This window comes from Esox lucius, chromosome 3 (genome assembly GCF_011004845.1).
Source record: "Esox lucius isolate fEsoLuc1 chromosome 3, fEsoLuc1.pri, whole genome shotgun sequence".
In the NCBI taxonomy this organism is placed as follows: Eukaryota; Metazoa; Chordata; class Actinopteri; order Esociformes; family Esocidae; genus Esox; species Esox lucius.
The window spans coordinates 21,815,764-21,831,209 of NC_047571.1; the positions used below are offsets into that span (position 1 = coordinate 21,815,764).

Genomic DNA, 15,446 nt, shown 5'->3' on the forward strand with positions numbered 1-15,446 from the left:
TAAAACGCTATAGATCCAATTCAGCAAGGAAACAAAGGCATGATAAGTCAATATAAAAAAATTGAAATATTGGAAGTGTGCAAATAAATAATTCACATCCTAAAATACTTCCTAAATGAGACAGATACATAGTTAAAGCACAGACATAGAGACATGTATATATATGGTCTTATGGACAATTTACTTGTGTGAACTGAACAAGAATGTAACATTATTGCCAACCAATAAGGCATACAGCAAAACCCTCCTATAGTCTGAGGAGGTCACTAGTGGGGCTCAGAAACAGCCCACAATGCAAGGCTAGTCCCTGTTAAGACAAACAAATGGGGACTGAGGAGATGTTTTAAGACAATGAAAAACATGGGGAAAGTGGAGATGTTTTCAGACAAAGATAAACATGGGGACTGAGAAGATGTGTTCAGACAATGATGAACATGGGGATTGTGGAGATTCAGACACAAGAGCACGTCCTCTAGAGGCTAATTTTCCTCGTCTAGTCTCTAATCGTGGATTGTGACCCCCACCCCCACCAGAGTGGCTTACTAAATTCAGAGGTGGTTTACATGTTGTCTGGAAAAAAGGGGGTAGAAGCCCTGTCCCCTAACCCCTTCAAATCTGTCACACCATTGTCGTCCCGGTCATGCCTAGTCAGGTTTGTGTCAGACGGTCTGGTCAGGTTTGTGTCAGACGGTCTGGTCAGGCTCCATATCAAGACCTGTGGATGGTGTTCTATCAGCACTGCCAGACAGATTAGCAGTTCATTATTGTCCAATTAGAACCCTATATTTGGTGGATATGGGTGATGCCCAATTGTCCTTACCCGAAAAGTAAGAGAGAGAGAAGGGAGAGCCAGTGTGTGCAGGGAGGGATGTGGGGCGGGGAAAGCCCAGGAGCTGAACAGGACAAATACGTCCATCAGGGAAGCCTGCCCTTCTCTCTCACTTTCTGTGTTTCTCTTTTGCCATGTCTCCGTTCCCCCTTCTCGGATATTGTGTCCGCCCAACAAAGACGTCCCCATGGCCCCCTCATTATAAATACATGTCATTGGATCACACCTCGTCTGAATCACTGAGTCTGCTGTGCTCTAAGTGGCCGTGACTGAGTCATGAATGGGTGGCCGGAGGACAGCTAGGCCAATAGAGCCCCTGTGTGTGTATGTGTGTGTCGTGAGTGTGTGTGTATGTGTGTGTCGTGAGTGTGTGTTGTGTGTGCGTGTTGTCTGTCTATGTGTGCCTACGGCCTACAGCCTCTGGGAACCACAGCCTCACAGCAGGCTTGGGTCAAGGGTCAGGGGCTGTCTGATAGACACGCACACACACGCCTGTCTCTCACACACACACACACACCCACACACGCACAGACACACACAAATACAATCCTCCTGGAACTTCCTTTATGTAAACTACACAAAAGCAAACTTGGACTGGAGGGAAAGAGATCAGAAGAGAAATAAGCCAGATGCAAGATAATGTAAAAGACAAAGAGAAAAAATGAACATAGACTGAAATTATTAAGAGGAGTCTATAATTCTTAGATTGTAGGCCAAACAGCAGTAGAGTTTTGTTACTAATTGAGTAAAGGTAAAGATGCCTTCATAAAAATGACTCAAGTAACAGTCACCCAGTGAAATATAACTGAACTAAGTCAAAAAAATATTTAATAAGAAAATACAGTATACTAAAATATCAAAAGTGTAAAAATACATTTAAGTGTAAAAATGAATATACAAATAATTTAAATAGAAAATAAATATTACAATGGAACAACATTAAGACTAGAACACTTTATTCTCAACCCAATATTATTTCAATATTATTTCTAATACAACCATATAAGCAGCGTTTATATGGTTGAATTGTAAATGTAGATTTCTAGCACCTCAGTCATTTTACATTTGAGAGAGACAAGAGAGAGACAGAGAGAGCGAGGGAGAGAGAGGGAGAGAGAGGGAGAGAGGAAGAGAGAAACAGACATAGAGGGGGAGAGAGAGAGAGAGAGAGAGAGGGTCTTCTTTCAATCTGGGGTTCTGAGTAGTCTGCTTTCTCAGTAGACCCATGCAGCTAGCCCAGTCCATTATTACTTAGCAGGGAACCATGTGTTTCTCTCCCTGTGGAACCCCAGAACCAGGCCACAGCACTGTTCTCTCCCTGTGGATCCCGACAACCAGGCCACAGCACTGTTCTCTCCCTGTGGAACCTGAGAACCAGGCCACAACATGGTTCTCTCCCTGTGGAACCAGAGAACCAGGCCACGACATGGTTGTCTCATTTTATCTCTTTCTCTACCACAGCTGCAGATATCAAGGCCAGTATTTCTGAGTCAAGCTTGTACTCCGTCTTTCCCTCCCAGGTTTTATTATGTTTTATATTCACTTTCACTCATTCTTTTTACCATTGGCTGAGGCATGACCTAGACATAATGAAATGCAAAATGTCTGCTCAATTCTTAGCTTAAAAACATTCAACTTACTGTACAGCATCTCATATACTGCCGCTTTCCTGTTCTACCAGATAATTTTTGCACCCACCAAAAGATTTAAATATGTCCCAGATTACAGCGGAACAATTTAAAATATGAGGTATTTTACACCTACATTCTCTTATTACTTATTCATTCCAACAAGGACTACAGATGGACTCTAGATTTAAACTGGGACTACAGACTACAACAGGGACTACAGATGGACTCTAAATTTAAGATTGGACTATAGAGATTACACATTTCGACAAATCAGTACACAGGATGGTTCTGTCTCCAGAGGTTGGCCTGTAGTACTGTTACGAACTTGTCTGACAGCAAAAGGGGAAGTCAAAGAGGAGGATGAGGAGTAGAACAACTTCAGTCTCAGGTGATACCGAGGGCAGTAACTAAAAAAAACACATTCGTCCTATGTTTGGTTGCGTAAGTGTGTGCAGTGTGGGCTATTGTCAGAGGTGGTTACGAGGACGTCTATGTGTTAGAACAGCCCTGAATGTATTTCCAGGCTCATTAATGCAGTGTGGTAACAATGAACAGAACCAAGGTTGGCGCTGGTCATGCTAATCACCCCTTTAGACTGCCTCTTGCTACCCAGGAACATCCGCTACACTTCTCCTCCCACCCGCCAGACTAGGACCCAACATGGCTGTCCACAGACAGTGCCTGATGGGAAATAGAGGTAACGGAGAAGATTGCTCAGTTACAACAAGACTGCAGAATCCTCTCCTCTTTAACAGTGTTAATTCAGCCTGGGATGTGTGTATGTTTGAAAGGTGTGTGCTTGTGAACGTGTCTGTGTGTTTAAACTATTTGCATAAGAATTAGCTATGCTGCCCTGACATCTTTCCTCGGGATCTGCCTTTTTACAAATAGAGAATGAAAATGGGATTTTGAAGGTGAATAAGAGCAGATACAGTTAAGACAGCCGGTAAATTACTGTACATGTTACAATATTGGGGAAAAGAGGTGAGCGAGGGAGACAGAAAAAGAGAACTAATACTGATGAGAGAGATGCAAAGAGATACAGAGAAAGAGAGAGAGAGACAGAGAAAGAGACGCCAAGAGAGAATATACTGAGATTCTAATGTGTCAGTTGCTAACTTTGATTGAAAGAGAAACTGGGGCATGGCTTGTGCAAGTTGGGAGACTAAATGCAAACACACACACACACTCTTCAAACTTAGGAACAGGACGACAGGGTGCAGTGTTTCTAAATGTGTACTTGGGTTCTTGCCCAATTTTGGTCCTGTTTTCCTTCTTATCTCTCTAATCATGGATACATTCAGACCTCTGGAAAATGTACTTTGTCAGTTGGTTGTCATTCAGTGAATTAAACACAACTAAGTGAGTGAAACTAGCTTTCTTTAAGTAACGACACTGGTTGAACCCAGCTCCTGTTCACACAGCACAGATATTTTTACCAAATGTAAGCGAATCATTTATAAATCTAGAGGAGAGAACATTTCTCAGGCAACAACTGAGATTCAGCATGCAGACGCCCAAACTACCGCAAAGACTCACTAGACAAGACAACCGTGTCCGAAATCCACCCATCAACCCCAGGCCGTGGTTAGTACCCATCAACCCTGGGCCGTGGTTAGTACCCATCAACCCCGGGCCGTGGTTAGTACCCATCAACCCCGGGCCGTGGTTAGTACCCATCAACCCCGGGCCGTGGTTAGTACCCATCAACCCCGGGCCGTGGTTAGTACATTTTCACCCCAGACCACTGTAGTTATGTCACAACAAGGAATCAGACTCCTGGCCACAATGACGCAGCTGTGCTGTGAGGCGGTGACTTGAACCACTGTGCCACTCGGGGGCCCCCTTCAACTGATTTTAAGCTCTCTGTGTTCCCCCATACTAGACAGTACGCTCTCTCAGGTGCTCTTGGAAGTTCACCCTTGAAAGAACGAGAGAACGCAAGTACGCATTATGATACACAGTCAGGGTCTATTGAGCAGACTGTGGGGGGGGGGGGGGGGGGTTGTCCCTTTCAGCAGAGCTAATGAACCTTACACCCCAAAGCATAAAGGAGAGAAGCAAGAGAGTTAGAGCTGCCCTCCTTCACCCATTCACTCTCTTCCTCCCTTTGGAGAGATCCTGATGAGGTAATGGTGTCCTCTCTTAAAGGCATAGTCTCATAATGTGGCCATAGAGGTACAGCATTCCGTGAAGGGGGATGGTGAATGGTTTGGACGTGACGCCTCAAGAAATCATAATGTCAGTCAGACAACAATTTCAAACTTTCCGTCTATCTATCTATCTATCTATCCGTTTCTCTATCTTTCTCTGTCTGTCTGTCATTGTTCTGAGTAACTGCAGATGATGGAGGATGTTTTCATCATCTAGCCCTGCAGCAGCCAGTCCGACCCACTCCATGTCTGAGAGGGGCTCTGAACTCCAAGACAAACAAAAGATGGCTACTGCTTATTAAACGGCCCTGAACCTTCATTAGCATCCAGCCAGACTTGACAGACTGAGTAGTCCCCCCCCGCAACACACACACAGTAAGAGAGAGAGAAAGACTGGCCCCCTCGGCTCCCAAGTTGGCCTTGACCCTTGAACTCTGGGGTCCTCTTTCACCTGCTCCAGAGGCATTCAGGCCTTGGCGACTGTCTAGCCAGTGCCTGGCTGTTCTGCATATATTCTTCTGACTTTCCCACGCTCTCAGTCCAGACCTCCAGGAACAGCCTGGTTTTGCCCCGTCTTCACCCCTCCATCAGCAGCACCCAGCAGTGTTCATACAGGACATTATGGAGATCTGCATTGTGTCTCTGTCTGCCTGTCTGCTCTGCACCCATGAACCCCTCTGTCAGTACGGCTGAGCCCCCCAAAATCATACCTTAAATCATTTTCCCTTCACCATTAGCTATTGCAAGAAATTGCATTGGAGATTTTGTTGCTATATTCTGATTAATGCAACAGACTACCCTCGTCTTTGACAGCAGAGCGGTCTCCCTTTTTCACATAAGACAAAATCACCATCAAAAGTAATTTCTGTGGACATCTTAGCCGGTTTAATATGGAACATCTCAACTGTTTATCAGGTTAGTCAATGACTCATATTGTATATTCTTGAGATGCCGGAGTGCTTTTGCATTTTTACCAGCCCCCTCTCGTCTTCTCTTTCCTCTCTCAGAGCTTACAGTGTTGTTGATTTCGCCTTCTCTGGCACTGCAGGGGTAAACCCTCTACGTCCCACCTTCTTTCATCCTCTTCCTGTTTTATCAAGTATTCCATTGGCTACAATCGACCTTGCGTCCTGTCATTGGACAGTGATGCAGAGTACAATAGATGTGTCTAGAGCTGTATACTGTTACGGTGCTAGTGGTAGTGTTGGTGTCTATGGTCCTCCTCCCTGTTAAAGTTCTAACAAAGCGTGATTGTGTTGTGTTAATGGGCAGACTGGGTTGTGTATGTGTCTGGGTTGTCAGACAGCATATGGGTTCCCTCGCTGCACTGAATATGTAAATGACACACCCACAGACCAAGACATGCAATTCCCCCTCCTCCTCCAACACCCCCTTTAATGGTTTCTGTTCAAACCAGACAGTCACACAAACAGCCCCCCCAGCCCACCCCAAACCAACCCTGGACCCCGAAAAACTATTACCCCTCCAAGCACCCCACGCCCAACCGAACCCCCAAGTCTAGACCCCGAAATCACCCCACAGTCTCCCCCTTAGAACCTCCAAAATGCACCCGTCCCCATCCTCCCTCTTCGCTGCCCCCCTTCCCTCCCACAAACCAGCAGACAGACCCTATGATTCGCGTGACTGCCATTTTGCCCACAGTATACCAAACTGTACTGGACTAACTGCTGCAGCTGCCTGGCTGCATGGACAAATGCAAATACGAAGACAGCATTGTCGCTCAGCTGCTCACACTATTCTCCTCGAATGAATTAATGCCCAAAAACTGAGACAGTCATTCAGATTATACTATGGAAACGATGTGGTGGAAGATTATTTCATGCATATGTAATATTCATTTCTACCCGACTAATTTCTAGACTACAATATTTTAATTAATTGACCATTCCAGCTAGTTATTAGATATTTAATAATTCCAATGAGGAAATATGCAGTGACATTTTTCCTCACATATGTGTTTATTTGTTTTAAATGGTGATTTCTTTTTTTAGGTATTTCTTTCTCTCAGTCTGACCTGTCAAAACTAAAGACAAGGGCATACTTGAAAGCAAAAGTATCAGATATTTCTTTCAGCAATAAGCACATTATCATGAAAAGCACATATTTAAATGACTCTATGCTATTTCTGTCCCTGTTATTGTAGGCTACATCTTTCATTTCAGCTTCCCTTTCTATTATACAGTATACGTACATTGCCGAGTTGTTAAAGTGACTACTGTCTTTCTATTATATAAGGACATGGCAGAGTCGATAAAGAGTCGACTTTCTTTCTGTTATAAAGGCACATTGCAGAGCTGTCAAAGAGTCGACAGTCTTTCTATTATACAGGGACATGGCAGACTAGTCAAAGAGTCGACAGTCTTTCTATTATACAGGGACATGGCAGACTAGTCAAAGAGTCGACAGTCTTTCTATTATACAGGGACATGGCAGACTAGTCAAAGAGTCGACAGTCTTTCTATTATACAGGGACATGGCAGACTAGTCAAAGAGTCGACAGTCTTTCTATTATACAGGGACATGGCAGACTAGTCAAAGAGTCGACAGTCTTTCTATTATACAGGGACATGGCAGACTAGTCAAAGAGTCGACAGTCTTTCTATTATACAGGGACATGGCAGACTAGTCAAAGAGTCGACAGTCTTTCTATTATACAGGGACATGGCAGACTGGTCAAAGAGTCGACAGTCTTTCTATTATACAGGGACATGGCAGACTTGTCAAAGAGTCGACAGTCTGTCTATTATACAGGGACATGGCAGACTAGTCAAAGAGTCGACAGTCTTTCTATTATACAGGGACATGGCAGACTGGTCAAAGAGTCGACAGTCTTTCTATTATACAGGGACATGGCAGACTGGTCAAAGAGTCGACAGTCTTTCTATTATACAGGGACATGGCAGACTGGTCAAAGAGTCGACAGTCTTTGTATTATTAAGGGACATGGCAAAGTCAGTTACGCAGCTTGGTGACTGGGTACTACACATACACAGATGTGTCCAATGCCATGGAAACAGACATCCCACTATGAAAGCTGATGTGCATGATAATGAGGCTATTAAGGTCTGTCTGGAGGGTCTGGGTATCCCCTCTTAATTAAAGTATTTGTGCTTGTGCGTTTGTGTACTTGGCTGTCTCGTTTTTTATTCACATGAATGTGTGTGTGTGCTACATTTGTGTCTGATTGCATATGCGTGTGTCTGTGTGTGCTGCATCTTGCAAGTCTGTGTGTGTCTGGGGCGTTTGATTAACAAAAGCCCCTGCCTCTGTACAGTGAAGGATTTGCATACAGGGTCTTTCCTAGACTGACACACATATGCCCCATATGGCACTGCCAGATAACCACTTTTAGTTTAGCCACCTTCACTACTATAAAACACAATACCACCCACACACACATACACACATACACACACACACACACTGCGCAAAGCAAAAGGGGAAGGAACCGTGGTGATGAGCCTTTCTACTTAATGTACGCAGTCTTACCTCTATGGTACGTTCGCGAGCAATTAGCTACGTTGGCACACAAAATCAAGTGTATATGCAAATGCAATTAGCCTAGATTTGCACACGATGGGCAAGGTAACAGATGGCGCTAGAGAAGAGACACCAGTGGCCGCCATTTTTGTCAAAGAAACAGAGCGGCGGCCATTTTGTCTGAGGCTGTGCCCGTCTGGATGTAAACAACAGCGCTGCGTCACCCTGACTACGACAGTAGCTTGGCACTATAGAGCCCTATAACAGACGGCTGCCTCCAGCTTGAATAGACAGAGAAAGACGGGGTCAGCTCCGTCACGGGCTGGTCTTAGTAACTAGAACTACCACATAGTAGATGGGTACAATGCATCTTTAGGAAAATGGATGCCACAGACCAATGCAATGATTGTTGCCTGTATGTATTCGTTTTCTTCATAGAACCACATTATTATGCGGGATATACAGGTATATGTTGGTTTTGTATGATATCTGAATTACAGGGAGGTGCTCGGTGTTTGACAGAACCAGGAATGTGTAACGGTGGAGAGTCTGGTCTTACCAGACTTATAGGAGTCTGCTGGGTCTCTGTTCCCCAGGGAAGTTTCAGTCATCCGTAGTGTTTCTGATGGTGGCTTCCCTGGTAGATACTTGAAGTCAGGGATCAGCAACAGTTTTTGGTAAAAAACTAAAATATTAGGAGCATACCATGTGCTTAATTTAGGAGATCCGTTCCAAAGTATTCTCACCAACAAAATTATGTGATCTTCTCTTAGTGTAATCAAGGTATGAAATTATTGGTTAGTTGTGGTCAATTTGAATTTCTGTGTTCGATCATGTCAATTTACAAATCTTTTTCAGCAGCCATGGTTTGTATACCGCTATGGAAGATGCACACCACTGTAAAAAAAAGTATATATATATATATATATATATATATATATATATTTTATTTGAAATGAGATGTAACTGTCTCTTTGTCAAATGTTAAAGCGTCCCGGGGAATAAGCAATCTGGATTTGAAGATGAAGACTGAATCAGGAATCTGAGCCTCCCATCAGCATCCACGCAGCTCTGGGGTTCAGGTGGGGGAGGACGTCAATCTTTTTTGAAGAAAGATAGAGGGATTTCCCCTTTAGCATTCTTAAAAAAAAAGACTCAATCACTTAGGAAAACGTGCATCATGTGGTGTTTGTTGAGAGGGCCCCTCCGGCAGAACCACACACACCCAGTAAGGATACGGACGCAGGCCCAGTCTGAGAAGCCTTGGCTGGGGCTGAGCGAAGTCGAGAGGGGCCTCTCCTCTGGAGGTCTCAAGGCCCCTAGGCCATGGGCTAACCTAGACAACCCCACTATCTTCTTCTCATTCTCTTCTCCATATTGATTTCTCTTGCCGGCAGCTCCAGAGGTGCTGATTACCAGCAGGGACTTCTTCCAGCCTCATCAGCCCACTCACAAGCTCCCTTTTCGGCCTCTTTCGCTCGCTCCAAATGGCCCTGGGATGGAACGATGGACTAGTTCAGGAGAGACGAGGACAAGAGCCCATGGCATTGAACGGATGAAGATCCACATAGGGCCTTCAGTCGTCCTCCCTGCCTTCATCCTTCACTCCATCCACCCACTCCCTCTTTCTTTCTTTCTTACTTTCTTTTATCCTTCATCTGTGAAAGAAGACAAAAAACATTCAGAGAACTTATTTTTTTTTACTTTACAGCTATAGCATTAGATATCGCTCTGCTTCATGCAAATGTGTTATAGCAGCACTTTGATGATGGAGATGTGGGAAGTGAACGCCAGCTCAGACTTCTGGAACATGGCCTGAAGGCGCTATCATATACAAAAACTAGCCAAATGATCCACAATGCCACTACATTACATGCTTAAACCCACAGTATGCATTACATACAGCTGAATTTAAAATACTAGATGCTACTTCCATGGTCTTACTAAAACAGATCATTTATTACAAATGAACACAGGTAATTAACATTTTAGTTATCCCACTAATATCTCTCTGATAATCTCCTGTGGGTTCCCCAAAGTCTTCTGAAAGCCATGTCTCAGCCACCCTCCAGGCCAGAGGATTGAGATTATTCTGATGGTGTCCTGAATCCTGTTCTCATGGTAATAGCAAAGGGGACATTCCTTTATATATCCATATGCCCTTTGTCCTTCCTTTCCGTAGGATTGGCCCGGGCCTCCCACCTCACACACACACACACACGTTTCTGCCTACATATCCAGGGGCTGGGTGATGTCGACATACGGGGCACAGTAAGCATGATGGGAACCTAGCTGTGATGTACAGAAGTGTTTGTGAGTTTTGAAAAGGAATGCAAACATGAGGATATTTCATTTAAAAAAGCACGGCTACTAGCTGTCTGTCAGTCAACGGTGGGCGGGGGACCTTGCATTTCAGTGGACGACTGCCGTACAGAACTCGCGTGTGTGTGTGTGTTTCTCCGTGTGGGTGTGTGTGTGTGTGTGTTTCGCACATCAGCGCATGAGGTAGTGTTTGCCTAAGACAGAAGACACCAAAGAAACCAGGGCTGCAGCCACGATGGTCAATGCGAAGGGGAAGATTCAGACACAATGCACCCATTGAGAGGGCTCAGACATGGGTGTTAACTCCCCATTACTGTGCACACAATGAGGGCTACCCACCAAAGACGGGCTGGGGGACAATGTTAGTTCAGGGCAGCCCTCCACCAAGCACCCAATAAGGCCCCGCATTATGTAGACGGGGGCCGAGGGAGGGTTGGAGGGTTGGAGGTGAAAGGCAAAGGGGAGAGAGAGAAGGGAGTGTTTGAGGAGGAGGGAGGGAGGGGTGCAGGGTACTCGTCTGTGTGTCAGCACTGTTGGCTGGGTAGCCTGGTGCTCGTGGATTTGGACTTAGGACAAACAGAGATGGGAGGAACACAGAGAGTTTATTCATTCAACATTGAAAAGTAGTTTCCCTTAATGGAAAGAGGTTTTTGATGTGTGTGTACTTGGGATGCACCAGCAAGAAAAGTCTTGGCAGATACGACAGTCCATGTTCATATAAGACAACTGTCCGATACTGGTGTTTTGTCATTTCTGTATCTGTGTACCCTGGCATAAATACAATGTATATGTGGTTTCAGGTGACGCTTCTAATTTCAACTAATGCAAATTCAATCTTACAAAAGTCAACTTTCTATATATATTAATAACAAAAGTCTCACACAAATAATTGAATCAATTGGAATTGAAACAGTTGTATGATAAAATCCTCAGTATCAATCGGTCTGAAATAATCTGACAAATGTAAAGCAATCAGTCAATATGATTATTAAATTTTTGCCATTCATGCCATACCAACTGCAGGCCAATATATCAGTGCCTCCTTAGTGTCTGTCTATCTATATATAGTGTGTGTGTGTGTGTTTCTATATATATACACACTCACACACAATAATTTTTTGCATTGATGCAAATGTAGAAATATTTCCAAATCCCAACAGCACAACAGAAGTTTCAGTGTGGAAAATTTTTGCTATCCTGTGCACCATAGTTGTCACTGAAGAACTTGCAGATGTCGTGACAATAACCACTTAGCCAACAGACTACAATTAGCTACAACTCAAGTGCCCTTCTGTGTAATTTGTTTCCACAAAAGATATCTGATGAATCAATAGGTGTTTATCTGTCTCTCTGTTAAACATCACTATTAAATTGATTATGAAGTTATGTCTTCGCAAATGTTACAAAAAAGCAAAGGATAAAAATATGTTTAAAATCAAAATGGTGACAATGAAAATAGACTGCAGAAACCTATTAGCCTAGGCCTACACAATTAACTATATTCAATTACATCCCCATTACCAAAAATTTTTGGAAGCTTAATAAAATATAAAGAAAAGCAGAATGGAATGATGTAACACTATATTCAATTGAAAATAGTAAAAAGACAACACATCAAATATTGAAACTGAGAAATGTCATAATTTCTTGAAATATATATGGCCACTTTTAATTTGGTGCCAGCAAAACGTTTCAAAAAAGCTGGGACGGACAACAAAAGACTGGTGGAACATCTCACAACTAATGAGGTGATTTGGCAACAGGCCAGTAACAGAATTGGGTATAAAAAGAGCATCCAAGAGAGGATGATTCTTTCAGAAGTAAAGATGGGGAGGGGTTCACCAGTCTGTGAAAGACTGCGCAGGCAAATAGTGCAACAATTTAAGAATAATGATAAAATTGCAAAGAATTTGGGGATCTCATCATATACAATGCATAATATAATACAAATATTCAGAGAATCCGGAAAAATCTCTATATGCAAGAGACAAGGCTGAAAACCAATATTGGATGGCTGTGATCTTTGGGCCCTCAGGCGGCACTGCATCAAAAACAGACACGATTGTGTAGTGGAAATCACTGCATGGGCTCAGGAACACATCCCAAAGCCATTGTCTGTGAACACAGTATGTTGCTTCATCCACAAATGCATGTTAAAACTCAACCATGCAAAGAAGAAATCATATCTAAACAAGATCCAGAAATTCCACCACCTACTCTGTGCCCGAGCTTATTTAAGATTTCAAATAGTTTTAACATCTACCGCCGCCATGTCCTCTGAGCTAAAGAGGAAAGGGACCATCTGGCTTGTTATCAGCACACAGTTCAAAAGCCAGCAACCGTGATGGTATGGGGGTGCATTAGTGCAGATGACAAGGGTGACTTGCACATCTGTGAAGGCACCATTAACGCTGAACAATATATACATGTTTTGGAACAATATATGCTGCCAACCAGACTACATTTTATTCAGGGAAAGCATTGCTTATTTTAGCAAGACAATGACAAACCACATTCAGCACATATTACAAAAGCATGGCTCTGTAGTAAAAAAACTGTCTGCAGTCCAGACCAGTCCCCTATTGAAAACATTTGGGGCATTATGAAATAAAAAATACATCAAAAGAGACCCCGAACTGCTAAGCATCTGAAATCCTATTTCAAGCAAGAAAGGGAAAACATTTAACTTTCAAAACTACAGCAATTGGTCTCCTCAGTTCACAAACCCAGAGTATTGTTAAAAGAAGAGGTGATGCAGCACAGTGGTAAACATGCCCCTGTCCCAACTTTTCTGAAACGTGTTGCTGGCATCAAATTCTAAATGGGCTTGTATTTTTCCAAAAACAATAAAATGTCTCAGTTTCAACATTTGATATGTTTTCTGGACTTTTTTCAATTAAATACAGGGATAAATGATTTGCACATCATTGCATTCTGTTTTTATTTGCATTTTATGCAGCATCCCAACCTTTTTGGAAACAGGGTTGTGTGATCCTTATATTCTGCTAATTGTAGGCTATGTCTGTTATATTTACATCACGTGTAAGTGTGCAATGACCCAAATCTCATTGGCTAAGAATTAGAATAAGTCAGCATTGTGAAAAATGTGTTAACGTTATACTTTTATTTCAGTCCTATTGTTATTGACACATGGTGTAACAACATATTTGCAGAACGTTTTTCTGCATGGGTGTTTTAGGAAACAACAAAGTACATGTTGGCCATTGCAAGAGAGATGCATTGTTCCACTTCCATCAGGAACTACCGGGCCTGGTCCACATTATGGGCAGCTGAGTTAGGTAACCAGTTAACACATCACGTTCTGGGAACAATATGTCTTAGTCCTGCAACACGAGGATGAGGCAGGATAGTTGAATGATGGATGGAAGCTCTATTGTTGTTGCACAGTGTTGAAAACGTTCAAGAAACCAGAAACAAAAAAATAAAAAACATTCCCAGAACAGGCAAAATTTTCACTTATTTTTTATTAGAACTTTCCGTTTAAGCTGCACCTTTGGCTTCTCTCACACAACTAATGTGAAACCTATTACATGTTATGGAAACGTGCATATTGTATGCTTTGAATGCATATTGTATGCTTTGTGTGTTATGTAGAAACTTATTCACTGCTTGTTAAATATCTGCGCAAAATATTATTTGGCGCTGAGCTTGCAAAACCACTGGTCCAAAGAGAGCAGGACACTGGTAGACAACAGGATAATGGTTGATGAAAATAGACACAGTTCCTTGAACAGAGATATATGTCTACGAGTTACTGTGAAACATGTCTGTTTGCTGGAAGAAGGTTTAAGGTCGCCAATTGTTTATAGGAGACTTTTGTTTATTGTTGCAGGGCAGATTAAGATGCGTACATCATTAGGATGTATGAATTTAGGAATATAAGCTGCTCTGACAAACAGGCACTCCGTGTCCTGACTGTAAAGAATGTTCTCTTGATGATCATCACTACAGAAGGTGGTTGATGTTCGAATAATTTCCTCACATTCCATGGAACCAGATGTGGCTTGCTGGGTACATTCTGTAAGAAACAAATTACTATCCAGCAAATGACATGGATAGATTGTGTTTTACTGAAATGAATGTAGATTAATCAAAAATAAAAGCAGTTTAAATGTAGTTTATCAGTGATGAACGGTAGACCAGGGAGTTACAGAGGGAGAGAGACGGCTTGACCGCTAGCAGGAGATCTACAGGCTCTGCTCGGTATAACTAGAGCTAAATGCAGAGTGAAGAAATATAATCTCAATAAAAAGCTCAGAGCACACAGCCACCTCAAAATACCTATTTGTCCGTGGTTACAGGGGGAGCTAGTTTGTAGGGGTATAGAGTCCCTCTCTCACTGGGGGGCTAATGGACCCCTGTGGTTAAAGGGGGACTGCTTTGTTCTGCAGTAAAGGATTACACTGGTAAAACAGGGGAAAGACCCCAAACCCTTCTACCTCCTGTGGATGATCAGTGAACCAAGAGGAACAAGAGGGGAGAGCAAACGGCTATAGCTAACTCAATTAAAACACATTAACCACCACAGAAAAACAAGAGAGCAAAGGGGGAGAAAAGATGAATGCTATAGAGAGAGAGAGAGAGAGAGAAAGATCGACAGAGGGAAGAAGGTAAAACCTGGGCAAAGCGGATGACTGTCTATGTATTGTTTCTGTGTCTGTTTTGACTGACAGTTTACAATCTCCGAGCAGGCCGACAGACAGTCAGGTGGGCTCTCTGACTCTAACCTTCCCTTCTTACCCTCCTTTTCATTTCCCTACTTGACCCATTCTTCTCAACTCTCATTTCCTTAACCCCACCCATCTCCTCAGCTCTCCTATCCTTTCCTCCCATTCTGTCTTCAGTATAACAATTTCTCATTTAGTATATATATGTATATGTATGTATGTGTATATATATATATATATATATATATATATATATATACACATATACATCAGATTGTTATACAATCAGATTGTTATACTGAAGACATATATATATATATAT

General features: G+C 42.8%; 1 long non-coding RNA gene across 3 annotated transcripts in view; it reads right to left on the reverse strand.

Moving 5' to 3' along the window:
• LOC105020799 overlaps positions 1–15,446 on the reverse strand; it is a 35,626-nt gene that overhangs the window by 1,448 nt on the left and 18,732 nt on the right. For all 3 annotated transcript variants that reach the window (XR_004575623.1, XR_004575622.1, XR_004575624.1), the window contains one exon: positions 8,674–9,772. This is a non-coding gene — a long non-coding RNA (uncharacterized LOC105020799). The remainder of the gene's footprint in view (positions 1–8,673; positions 9,773–15,446) is intronic.